The sequence below is a fragment of the Panthera onca genome, chromosome F2 (assembly GCF_046562875.1).
Source record: "Panthera onca isolate mPanOnc1 chromosome F2, mPanOnc1 haplotype 2, whole genome shotgun sequence".
Classification (NCBI taxonomy): Eukaryota; Metazoa; Chordata; class Mammalia; order Carnivora; family Felidae; genus Panthera; species Panthera onca.
In genome coordinates this window covers 55,666,871-55,680,967 of record NC_138356.1, presented here as the reverse complement: position 1 = coordinate 55,680,967, position 14,097 = coordinate 55,666,871, and the positions used below count along the sequence as shown (strand labels likewise).

The 14,097-nt window shown below is 37.4% G+C and overlaps 1 protein-coding gene across 1 annotated transcript in view; it reads left to right on the top strand.

Moving 5' to 3' along the window:
- The window catches only part of LOC144615073 (uncharacterized), a 430,524-nt gene that overhangs the window by 361,305 nt on the left and 55,122 nt on the right, over positions 1 to 14,097 (top strand). The window lies entirely within an intron of this gene.

Here is a 14,097-nt window from a genome sequence, read left to right as displayed (position 1 = left end):
AATGTTGGGATAGAAGGATCTTTTCAAGGATTTTTGCAGGCTGGTGCTGAGATGAGTGATACCAGAAAATGAATAGGCTATATACCCAAAAGTTTGGCAAAGCAATAATAGCATCAGTGATTAGGAATAGATACTGCCATATGAAATAAAATTAATCTACAAAATAATCTTCAGTCTATAATAATAAAAAAAAGATAAATTAACATTAAACTCTTAAACATAGTCAAGTGGAGCCCTCATGTGGTTTTTCTTTATTAGAGAGAGAGCACACATGCGTGGGGGTGGGGGACAGGTAGAGGGAGAGGGAGAAAATCTTAAGCTGGGCATGAGTCTGATGTGGAGCTTGATCTCATGACCCTGAGATCATGGCCTGAGCCAAAATCAAGTCATACACTTAACTGACTGAGCCACCCAGGCAGTCCCTAAAAGCCTTCATGTAGTTTATCACAATTTATAAAATTAAAAATAGTAAATTTCAAACTTGTTTGTGAAGTACAAGTATCCTTATTATTGTTCACCTGGTGACATAAATGTTTCATTTCTAGTAAACTAAATTATCCTTAAGATAAAATAATTAAGCTAAAAATAATTAGGCCAGACATGTCTAATGAGCAGAATCTTGGGAGTAAACAGACCTATGGCAAATAACTCCCAGTTCTGATGAACAGCCTTGTAGGGATGGAACAAACCCAATTTTTAATGGTTATAGTTATAGTTATAGTTTAACCACATAAAAGGACTCAGCCATGCACATAAGGTGGGGCTATCACAGGGCACATCTTTCCAGCAAAGATGTTCTCTGGGATGCAGTTAAGCCCATGATGTTTATGAGGTGCCCAGTTGCAACTCCATCATTTTCTATGAACCCATGGAAAGTCCAGATCATTCCAAATCATACCTACTCCATAGTTAAATAACAGAACCTTGAAAGTATTTTATCTTGGCACCATTGTAGACCAATTAAGGGGAGGGGTGTTCAAATAGTTCCATGTTTGTTATCACCCAAAGAAAAGATCTTCTGCTTAAAAAAATCAGTTTAAGAAATGTAATTTTTTCTAACACCTCCACTGCTCCTAGCCAAATACAATATATCTCTCAACTGATGCTGTGACCTTCCAACCTGTCACCTTGCTCTCAACAATTTATTCTCAGTTTATGTAAATCTGATCATATCAGTCATCACAATCTTACAAAGGCTTCATGTTTTACTCAAAAGAAAAGGGAGAGTCCTTACAATTCCCTATAGGTCTTACATGATCCAATCCCCCAATATCTGTTTGATTTAATCTCCTACCAACCTCCCTCTTGCTCACTTTGCTTCAGCCACACTCTCTCTTTCTTATTCTTCAAACTCACCAGGCACTCTCAGAAGTGTTGCATTTGTTGATTCTTCTCACCAGAATATTCCATCACCAAATATTAGTATGGCTTAAAATAGCAGTTGAAGGAAGAAAATGGGTACAATTATGTCAAATCATATTTTTTAAATTTGATTTTCACATTTTCTTCTGGTAGGGGGCACTTGGGTGGCTCAGTCAGTTAAGCATCCGAGTTCAGCTCAGCTCATGATCTCATGGTCCGTGAGTTCAAGCTGCACGTCGGGCTCTGTGCTGAAAGCTCAGAGCCTGGAGCCTGCTTCACATTTTCTTCTAAATACTAGAATATCTTGGTGAGATACATGGAATTAAATTTATGTCATTACACAATTTAATTCAATAGCAAAATAAAATTCAGTCATAAATGAAAACTGGATATAAGAGGTTTTATTTCACATGATCATGGGTATTATTTTTGTCAGTAGTTCTTCTGGTTTTGATCTACAAAGGAAAAATACATATTGTTCTATTTTGTATCATTTTCTCGGGGTAGGAATTGGTTTTGTTTCTTTGGTAACTAAATAAAGGAAATTAATTAATCTATTTTATAAACAACTACATCCATGTTTCACTTTTGGAGAAAAAAAAATCTTGAAGAAATGATGCCCTGGGGTGCTTGGGTGGCTCAGTGGGTTAAGCCTCCAACTTTGGCTCAGGTCATGATCTCACGGTTTGTGAGTTCGAGCCCTGTGTGGGGGCTCTGTGCTGACAGCTCAGAGCCTGGAGCCTGTTTCTGAATCTGTGTCTCCCTCTCTCTGTGCCCCTCCCCCGCTCAAGCGCACTCTCTCTTTCAAAAATAAACTTAAAAATTAAAAGAAAAAAGAAATGATGCCCCTAAATAATCTATTGATTCTGTCAGTAACGTTTGAAAGTCTATAATACACATCTATCCGAAGTAGTTTTCAAACCCCTCTTGTCCATAGCCAGGACAGTCACCTTATTTTAAGACTGACTTTGTTAATTGCTCTTTGCATCGGCAAACTTTCCTGTACTCTGTTTACAGCCAAAGTACTATTTCCAAAGCTTCTAAGACAAAGTATGCTGATTCCTTATGGTATACAAGATTTTCCATGATCAGGCTAAACATATTTTGTAACCTGTCCTTGTATCACAGACTTTGGTCCAAAGTGTAAACTATTTACACTTTACTGAAATACTATACTATCCATATTTCTCCCTCTGCAAGAAATGCCTTTCACTTGTTGTACTAATGAGCATCTGCAAACCCTGTGAAGCCAATCCAAAGCCTGTGTTTTTGGTTGTAACTCATACATTATTTTATTTACGTTGTTTTGATAATGTATTTTAACTTTTAATACATTTTAATAAGTATCCATCTCAATACTGTGATATGCTTGTTGGCAGTATGTTATACCATTTTTATATCTAGCTCTTATTGGAGCCTATTTCTTTAAAAGTTTAATTAAATTACCAATGGATCAGAACATTTGTGGATTCATTAGATTTTTAGAAAGTAATTTTCAGCATAAAATCAAAATTATTATATTTCTTGTTACTTTGTTTTGAAATGCTGTCAATTTTCTTTTCTTTACAATTTCTAAATGAGATTCTGACTTTCAGAGTTGACTTTTCTTTTAGAATTTCTGGATATGTCATCATACCTATGTCACTAAAAATTATTTCTTGAAATATACTTTCTTTTAGACTCGGTAAGTTGTTCAACTTTCCTATTGTGAATTGAAAATGAGCCAGGTATCTTTTTATACAACTTTCCTTACTTCCAATTCATCATCTAGTTCCTCCTTGTTGATACAGAGAAGTCCAGAATAAGTTTCCCTTCTTGATTCTTCATTGTAGTGAAAGCTGAAACTGTCAGTCAAGTCAAAATTTTATAAGATGCTCAGTTTTTAGCAGAATAAAAGCACCGAAGGAAATTTGTCTTCTTTCCCTTCTATATGTAACTTCTGTTTCAACTTTACCATTTGTATTAATAAAACTCAAATCTTTCCCCATATGGTAAAATATGAACACACACACACACACACACACACACACACACACACACACACACGATATACCTTGGTGTATTTTCTTTTCCTTCCTATTAACTTTTTAGGGTATTAATTCCACTCCCATATTGTTGTGTTTTTTGGGGGGTTTTTTTTGGTTTTTTTATGAGGTTTTCTGAAAGCATTGCCCCAGTCCCTACTTAATCCTTAAAACCAAGGAAATGTATCAGCTTAGATTTGGAAAGGATATGAAAGTCTATTTTATTGGATACTTCTTTGTTTAAATATTCTATACAGCACTTCCAGTAAATGTTCATCAAACCTCAGCTTGAAAACTTCACATCTCTAAAGCAAGAGTTTTCTCTTAAGTAGAAGAGAATCTTAATCTTTAAAATAGCACAAAGACAAAATGAAAGTTTTGTTTCTTTTACTGATTGGCCTGAAGTTTACTCTTTGGGAAATAACAGCACATAGACTTCAATTTGCAAGTGAAAAGTCCTCTGAGTATTTGAGGGATTCTCTAATGATTCACTGAATTTGTCTCTTCATTTCTAGCAATTTTTAATGTTAAATAAATTTTAACATTTTAACAAAGGAAGCATATAAAATTAATTTACAAAATTTTGGATATTTTCAGTCCCATAAAAATAACTTGGTATGTTCAAATGGTTCAATTTCCTTGTAGGCAATGCTGTCTATAATCAGACATAGTTTATTATCTTTAGATATATTGGACTATTTTGAAATCAAGAAGTTTTACTTATTTTTTAATGTTTCTACATCATTCCTGAATATCCTTATTTACCTGCCATACCTAATGTTCTTAAAGTTTTTTCATTGGAAGTATTCTTTTCTGAAAATTTTTGTCTTCTGGCCCTTTAGTTTGTTTTATTTTATTAAATTCTACTGTAAAATTACAAAACTAAAACAACATACAATCACCATAACAAATGAAACAGTATGAAATATATAAAGAAAGAATAATCATCATCACCTATTCCCTTACCTGCCCCACTATTCATTGCCTGAAGAAAGCAACATTGACAAGATAATGGGCAACTTCTACAGTTCCCTCCATGTGGATAGAAATATTATGCATATCATGTACATACCACAAGGCTGTTTTATTGTTTCTGCTCTGGTAATTATTTACCAGACCATTTATGTTAATCTACATATTTGTCTTTTAACAACGTATTGTATTCTTCCCTGTATGTCAATAGATAACCTCAATTATTCTAATTCCCACAGTTGTATAATATTCTGTTACCTTTAACCCACTGTCTACTTAAATATGGCTTTAGATGTTGTGCGTTTTCAGGTATTTTGTCACTTTTGTGCTGAATGATGGTAATTTAATACTGCTTTAATTTACTTTTCAGATAAAACCTCATAGACAGTTGTATACGATTTTCTGCCTACCCTTTCTTCCTTCTTCTGAGATAAACTGTTTCCCTTTTCATGAACTCATGATTTGCCTATCAAAATCATTGATTGCTAAAAGCCAATCTTATTCAGTTTAACCAAATAGAACAGGTGGTGGTGTTAGAAGTATCTAGATTTGGGGGCACCACTCAGTTGTAAATGTCCAACTTCAGCTTAGATCATGATCTCATGGTTCATGGGTTCAAGCCCCACATCAGGCTCTGTGCTGACAGCTCAGAGCCTGGAGCCTTCTTCAGATTCTGTGTCTTCCTCTCTCTCTGCCTTGCTCTCTCTCTGCCTTGCTCTCTCTCTCTATCTCTCTCTCTCTCTCATTCTCTCAAAAGTAAATAAACATTAAAAAAAAACTTTTTTCAAGAAGTATTTAGATTGAATCTTTGATGTATTAGCTGGAAGAACCTGTGTTACTGATTTTCAGGTTTATTTCACTTCAAAGAATATACACCAAAAACACTATACATTGCAATATTGTGAGAATAAATACTGCAAAGCCCTAAGCAAATCCCTGTCAGGTAGCAGAGGAAGTAAAAGTTCTCTTCAAAGAAAAAAAAATCCTTTCTAATTCATGACTTTAGAAAGTAGAGATGAAAAGACCATCTCTGTCTATATTAGCTGCATCGTGATATAGGAGATTCCAAAGCCAGTGAAAAATATAACATGGCAGTGCCTGGCTGGCACAATATGATTACTTTATATGTAATTACATGTGTTCTGGCTATATAACAATGAAAGTCCACTTTCATTCTCATACATAACAGTGAAAGTCCAAGGTAGAGGTAGTCATGATTGGGTGCCTTTTAGCAAAAGGCACACAACTTGATCTTAGAATAACTTGGCTTAAGTCCCGGGTAGGTAAAACTTCAAGGGATGAGTCCACCTCAGTTATAAAGTGGAGCAACTTTACCTTCCTTGTGGCTCGACTGAAAGAAATAAACCTGATCATATATATGGATGGATATGCCTATAACTATGTCTTAGGTGTAATAAACTTGTAATATATAATAGTGGGGCTAGTGGAGTCTCTATCGAGTCATTCAACAAGCATATATCATGCACCCACTGTATGTCTGGCATTACTTGTGGCCATGTAAACTCAAATAGATCACTTAAATAAAATTCCTTTTCTTGTGGAATTCATAGAAGGGAAAAATTATAGCTGAGTGATTGTTAAAGAGTTCGGTGGATAACTCATGACAGAAAAGTGAGCACAAAGATGGATGTGAGAAAACATGGCATATAGAATAAGAACAACACATTGGATATGACCCGATGAAAGAGAATGTTAAAGTATGCAAATCCATAGATACAGTAAGTAGATTAGTGGTGCCCTAGGGCTGAAGTGGTGGGAGGATGGGAACCATTGCTAAAACATATAAGATTTCTTCTTGGGGTGATGAAAACATTTTGAAATTAGATAGTGGTGCTAGTTTAACAATCTGTGAATATAGTAAAACGAAGACCTGAATTGTGCACTTTAAAAAGACAAATTTTATGATATGTGAAGTATATCTCAATTTTTAAAAATGTGAGGAAAAAAGGAGAATATTACAAAAGTAACTGGATATAGGATTGGTAAATAGGTTGGCGTTAGGTGGTTCTGTTATGCCCAGAATTCGTGATCCCCAAAGACCACCAGGGAGCCGAGTCCGATGCAAAAGCAAAAGAGCCTTTATTCGAGCTAGCTCGAGCTCAATCCCCTACCTGCACGGATGCAGCGGTGAGATACCAGGGAGAGAGAGCGAGTTTCAAAAGCACAAAGGTTTTATAGGGGTCTAGGGGCAGTTGGTGAGGTAATGGCTGTGGCCTCAGCCGATTGGCTGGGGAAGGGTCGTGACCTCGGCCGATTGGCTGGGGAAGGGTCGGAGTCCTGTTACGCAGGTCGCTGGGCGTGTTTTGATCAGGAAGTTTGAACGGGTGAGGTTACTCAAGGGGAGGAGGCGTGGTCTAGGTGAAGGACACAGAACAAGATGGAGTCGGCCGGGGTAGGCCCGCCCTTTCAGTTCAAATTTTTGCTGCCACTTATGAACCCCATCAGTGATCTTCAAATACCAATCACTATGTATCTTTTCTAGAGTAGTAACATAATTCTTCATACTACACATTCTTCAGCATTTGGCAAATCTCTCATAGTAACATTCTGATTTAGTTCAGTAATTGCCTCTTGAGCCAAATCTAACTTTACCGTTTAATAAAACAGTATTTTGTTCCATCTAGATGCCACTAATCTGTTTACTCAATTTCCTTTTTTAACTTCCTAAGTGAATACTAGATTCATGTTGTAATATTTCCCAGCTTTTCTTTTTTAGGAAGAAATGTTTTCTTCCCTGATTAGTAGAAACAAGGATTTGCATTATTTATTGGGAGCAAAAGTGTTAGGAACACCTAACAAAGACTCAGAATTTTCCCAATGGTTTTATGATTCTCTTTCAGTTACTCAATGGCTATAAATATACTAGTTATAGAAAGACTTCTGTAGAATATAAAAATAACCAAAGTAGCCTACATATCATTAATGTGAATGAGAAACACACTAAAAATATCCCAAGTCCAACAAAAGTCCAAGAAAAGTGAATATTCACTCATTTTTTTATCCTTTCTGATATTTAGAAATAAATTAAGAACAAATATGGTAAGAATAAAAGCCATTTAAACATGTGAAACCCCTGATAAAAATAAAAAATTGAGCCAGTTATCAGGACAATTTAAGCTTAAAAAGTAATTTTCTTGAGTTACTTGGCTATCTCAAGCAAATGAACCTTTAAGTTCAATTTTTACAAACTGGCATTAATTCTTCTTGGTATTTTGCGCAAAGCCAGAAAAGCCTGTATTTCCCTTCTTGCTGAAATAAAAATTTATACTGAAGAGAAAGCTAAATCTATACTGTTTCATGAGATCTATATGAGTGTCTACACAATTTGGTTGAATCTTCCCTATCAAAGCAAAACAAAAGTTATTTTAAGAAGTTCTGCACATTAACATAAGTTTCATAATGTAACTCTTTTCCAATTCCTTGATTATGTGTTTTATACCTAACATCAAATGTGATCTTGCTTTGAAACTCCAGGGAATAGTCTAATCGAACAAAATAGGAAGATTTTTACTCATTTCTCAGCAAGAAAAGTGATTTTCAGAGACTAAAAATCACGAGTGGGTAATGATAAAAGGAATGTCTTCCCCTCACCCCTCTTCCTTCAAAAAATTGACATTTTAATAAGCCAGTGCTTTTGAAGACTATGCAGCTAGAATTATCAACATATATGATGTATAATCATGCTGCTTTGCTTCTTATATTTTTAATAAATTTAGTTTTCTTGCAGGTGCTTAAAAATGCACTTCAAAAATTTTAGATGCACCCAAAACCCCTGTCCTTCTCAGATAATTTAATCTAATTTTAATTTAAAACACATCTTATAAATAAGACTTTTCATCTTGAAGGAGCTAAGTATCTATTTGTGCATGGCATTATTCGGCATGGCAACCTATTTGTTCCTCCATAACTGGACTTAGAACTCTTCCTTCATTTCCAGGGTACTAAGAAATACTGTAGAGGAGGAAAACTTTTCCCTCTTAGGTTATTTGGCTGGTCTAATAATTAAATTGCCATAAGTCAGATTGACAGGAGAGAAACAAATATAATGAATAATGAAAAAAATATTTTTCATAATAAAAATAAAAATGGTAAAATTGATGTTTCAGAATACAGTTTCCAGAAGAGTTTTGCTTTAAAATCCCAAACTTAAGTTTTTAAGTGTGTCTAAGGCAAATACATATTACTCAATATATTGCTCTGATGCTTTATCATCTATATACCAAAATCATTATTTTTAGAGAAAAAACTGACATTTTAGGCGATATGTGAGAATAGTCTAAACTCGAAAGAAAAGTAGTGGTGGTGTGATTTGATGTGGGATTTGGGGACGAACGGTCAAGAAAGAATTCTTGAGACGTTTTCAGTGCAAAAGAGGTTGGTTTTATCAGAGCACTGGGACAGGACCCATGGGCAGAAAGAGCTGCCCTGGGATTGTGAGGAGCCATTTATTATATAATTTCAAGTTGGGAGGGATAGAGACAAAGGAAGTTTCCAAAAGGATTTTCATATGTTAAAGAAGACTTCTAGGATCCTGGAGGCCCAGCTATTGTCAAGCTAACGTTGTTTTTTCCTCTAGCCAGGCATTAACATTAAGACAGTAGGGAGCTCCTGGAAGAATGTCATCATACTAATGAAGTTTTGGGGTGATGGGGGGGTTCAGAGCTAATGGCCAAGAAAGAATGCTTGAAGACATCTTTGGTGCAAAAAAGGTGATTTTATTAAAGCAGGGGGACAGGATCCGTGGGCAGAAAGAGCTGCACTGGGGTTGTGAAGAGTCACTGATTATATACCTTCAGGTTGGGAGGCGTTTAGGGACAGCTTACGTCTCTAAGGAATCTTGGAAGCAAGGTTTCCAGGACCTTGGGGGCTTGCTGTTGCTAGGGAAATGTCATTTATTAATGTTTAGTAAAACCTCAGTCATGAGACCCTTCGGATGTATCTCAGGGGCCATATGCTTAGAGTATAATTGCCAACATATACTTGGGGGTTATAGATAAAGGAGGTTTGCAAAGGAATTTTTATGTGCTTGGGGACATTTCACAGGATCCTGGGATGTCAGGATAATGTTAAGCCAAGATTCCCTTTGCCTCCAGCAAAGTCCATCATCAAGGCAGCTTGAGCTCCTAGAGGAAGGTCCCTCTGTCTGTTTCAAGTGTTAGGGAAACTGGCCTAGATCACCAGGCAGAAGAACCAAGCGGCACTTGGAGAACTTGGAAGGAAGGAGGTTTATTTTACACCGGTGGGCTCAGAGGAGATCATTCTCCAGACATCTGAGCCCCGAATGCAGGTGGGAAGGGTAATTTATAGCGTCATCTTCCGCATTTTGGGTGGCTTTTGCGCATGTGCAAACAGGGCAGGAAGAACCCGGAAGAGGAGTCTCTAAGCTAGGAACTAGAGCTTGTTTTAGTCACGTCGGCCATCTTATGGTACAGAACTTTACTTATTTTCCCAACAGTAGTAATTTGGAGCCTGAGGCAAGCAAGTTGGGAACAAGAATCTGGAAGGGAAGTCTTCAGGAAGGGACTGAAATTCCCTTATCAGTCCTGCTGGCCATTATATAACAGATTTTTCCCTAACACAAGGACTTGTGGGCTGTAGACAGTAAGGGAATTTAATTTTTCATTTTCCTTTGTTTGCCACATCACCATAGCAAACACTTAAACCCCTTATATCTTGATGAGGGTGATATTAGGGCTTCAGGAAACAGAGTCTATAGGTTTCTGGAAATTAGGCTGGGAATAAAATTGCCTTTTTCTTTCAGTTTAGTAAGTTATCTGTAAACTGAAGGAGACCCCTATCCTGCATGACCGTGATCTCTGTCAGTCAACCATTTGCTTTCTTTCCTTTCCCCTGTTCTTGGGCAGCCAGGAGTGTCTGAGGAGTATCACACATATCCCACCTTGGGGGCTGGGGGTGCAGTTAGCCTGTACTTTGCCCTCAGCTTGCCCCCATGCTGCTCCCTCAATACTCTGCTGGTCTCAAGTATTTGTCAATGGGCTGTAAGTTATAAGGAAATTTAATTTTATCTACATTTCTCTTGACTTTGTTGTCCACATAAGTGGAATAATACTTTTTAAAATACATTTATTTATATCACCATCATTATCAAAAGGATTCAAGGCGGTAGATATATGTATATTAATTTTTATTACTAAAATATCATTATCATTGTCAATGTTACACATTTGTATTCACAATTTAGGTATAGCTTGCTTATTTTTGGTGAGTTTTTTTTGAGAAAAAATATAAGTTTTTAGGAGAGGTTTTCCGTGTATACTTTACTCTTTCTAATAGGAATCGTAATGGCTAGAATTGTGAATGACAGAAAGAAGAGGCAAAGAGAGGAGACAGAGGCAGCATTTTACCAGACTGTTCTCTCATCGAGGGTATAAATACAAAGCCCTGTCACATGACTAAGATCACACATGACGGGGAACAGATTTTGCCACCCCCATAATATGTCTCCTTGGCTAAGGATTATTTTGAGTTAAAGGCAATCAAAACTCAGAAGATTCAGGAAAAGCTCTTTACCTCCAACTGAACAGCCTAAATATATAAGGGGGCCCATAGCAGGAAGAGAGCTATAGAGAAGTCTTTTACCTGGGGAACTTATCTGCATAGCAGGGCAAGTTTGTTTTCCAAACATCTCTCGCCTTCAGTGAGTGGCCTTTCTCCCCCTTGTTTCCCTAGATCCCTGGTTGTTATATAATCCTCAACTCCCTGGCTGCCCTTTGGGTCTCATATTTTTGGGGGCTCCTATAGAGCCCGTGTTAATCTGCATTATATCAATTTAATTATTAGACCAGCCAAAGAACATAGAAGGGAAGAAAGAGAAATTTTTCTGGCCCCTTGCATGAGCACCCATGCACACAGACACACAAACACACACACCTTCTATATTTCTAATTAATTTTCTGCTGGAGTTACAAGTTTTTTCCATACATTCCACTTTGGTATTATTCAGCTCCCTGGTGTCCTTCCAAAGATTTCCCTTTCTTAGAAACCTGGTTTTCACTGCCTCATTGTTTACAAGGCATTCAAACTTTCCAGCTCTTTTCTACTCCTTCTTGCTTTTCTGGCTTTCATTTATAAGTAAATAGGAGGCCTTGAAAGCCTCCCTGCTGGGCAATGCTAACTTTAGAAAGTGACTTTCTAATGAGTGAGAGACTGTCCTTTAGGAAATTTCAGTTCTTCCCCCTCTTCCCCCCCTCCATGAGTCACCTTCTTTAGCATTCTTTCATATTTTAGAGATGCCTTTGTCTGGGAGCTCATTTAGAGCAGGGTAGCCAAGTGGAAAGGGCTTGAGCTGAAAGTCAATGAAATGAGGTTTCTGCCCTGGCTCTCGCTTTGCATACACACTCACTCTGTGGCCTGAACTTTCCTGTATTAGTTAGAGAACTAAAATCTCTTTTATTTCCACCCCCTGTCTCCCACCCACTCTTACCCTCTCTGTGTTTTTTCTATTTTGCTTTTCAAAAAGGTTTAAAGGATAGATTACATGTTGGGGCTAAAGGCAGGCCACCACAAGATGATCTAGCAGTTTGGCATGAAGATTATTCTCAGCTGAATTCAATCTAGACCTTAGGGGCTCAAGAGAATCTTTTAACTTCCCTTAACTACATAAAAGGATGTAACTTAAGTGTCTTTCCTAGAATAAGGATTATTTACAGAGATACATTTTACCTGAATGACTATCTGTGTGGCAGGACAAACATCTAATTATCCAACATCTGTTCTTCTTATCATCCTATGAAGTACATTATTTTCCTCTGAAGTCTGAGACCCCATCACCCTCTTTGTTCAGGATGACATGTGTACCTCATGTTGCCTTACTGTCTTTGGAACTTACATGTCTGTGTGAATGTCCTGTACATATGGTTCTAAATTTGATTTTCTCCTTTTAATCTGTCTCACATCAATTTTATTCTTAGTTCAGCGAGGACCCTTGAAAGGGACAGGGACTATCGTTCCCTGATACTTACTATACAGAAACCTTTGTATAAGCAGAGATATTCCTAGCTAAACAGTGACATATCAATGTATTGCAAAGAATAAGTCCTTCTGTGGTAGAGATAGAGCCCCTTCCTAAGGAATATGGTGGAGGCCTTCTCAGAACAAAGAAAGGCAATGTGGCCCAATCAACTCCTATACACATATGCATATGCATAGCTCTGACAGACTCTGTAACTTGGACTGTTTCCAATCAGTATATATGTGTCACCATATATGGGAAACAAAGAAATAGAAATTACATAAAAGGCTACACACCACTGTGCTCCAGGCTCAGTCTTCTGGGGTCTTAGCCCACTTAGCCCTTGGTAGGACAATAAAGCTGCTGCCTGGAAAGAAAGGCCTCAGTGTCCCATCCCTCTGCACAAGAATCCTGCTACACTTCTGTTCAGTACATAATAGTAAGTAAATGTGAAGGAATATGAAAAAGGAAATAGAATTTAACTCATGGTCTGCTATGCCCCAGGTGTTATGCCAGACACCCTACCTACATTATTTCATTTATTCTTTACCACTAAATTGTTATATGAGTATGCATAATCCCAATTATAGAGATAAGAAATATGCCTAGAAATTTTAATGATCTTTGTTCATTAAGTTTGTTGATTTAGGAGGGAAGGATTAAACACTAGTGTTGGTTACAATCTGGAAGGAGGGAAGAATGGTAACTGCTTAATAGGTACAAGGTTTCTTGGGGCAGTGAAAATGTTTGGGAAACTAGACCCAGGTGGTAGTTGTATAACATGGTGAAAGTATGAAATGCCTCTGAATTGTTCGCTTGAAAATGATTAATTTTCATGTGAATTTCACCTCAATAAAGAAAAAGTGTTTAAAAAAGTTATGTTAAGATCATTTTGCCCTGGGGCACCTGGGTGGCTCAGTCAGTTAAGCATTTCCAGGTTTCAGCTCAGATCATTGATGAGGTTTTGGGGTGATGGTGGGGTTCATGGGGTCCAGAGCCGACAGCCAAGAAAGAATTCTTGAAGACATCTTTGGTATAAAAAGGTGATTTTATTAAAGCACAGGGACAGGGCCTGTGGGCAGAAAGAGTTGCCCAGACCCTGTGGAGAGACTGGTTATGTATTTGGGAGTTGGGGGAGATAAAGTTCAGGGGAAGTTTCCAATGAGATTTTCATATGCTAAAGAAGACTCACAGAATACTGGAGACCTAGCTATTGTCAGTCTAAGGTTGTTTTTCCCTCTAGCAAATCATTAGCATTAAGATAGTAGGGAGTTCCAGGAGAAAAGTTTACTCTGCTTGCCTCCAGTATTTGTCAATGGGCTACAGGTTATAAGGAAATTTAATCCGCCCTTTCCTTCTGGCCTTTGTTCCCCCATATCACTATAGAGGGGTGATGTTGGGAGTCTGTAGTTTTCTGGAGATTAGGCTATTGATAAGACTGCCTTTTGCTTGTAATTTACTAAGATATTTGTAAACTAATGGAGACTCCTCCTGCAGGACTGTGATCTCTATTACTTTACCATTTGTTTTTCCCCTTTCCTTAGTTCTTGGGCAGCCAGGGAGTGACCGAGTAATATTATGACAGGAGAAGATAGGAGTCAGTAGGCAGAGAGGGAAAGACTAGGACCTGACGTCCCTGGGTGGGGAAAAACATCTATTTTGGAACAATTCTGGGAGTGTGAGACCACAGCACATCCCCTCAGGCATAAATTTCCTCTTAAGAATGTAACAGGCCCCACCTACTTC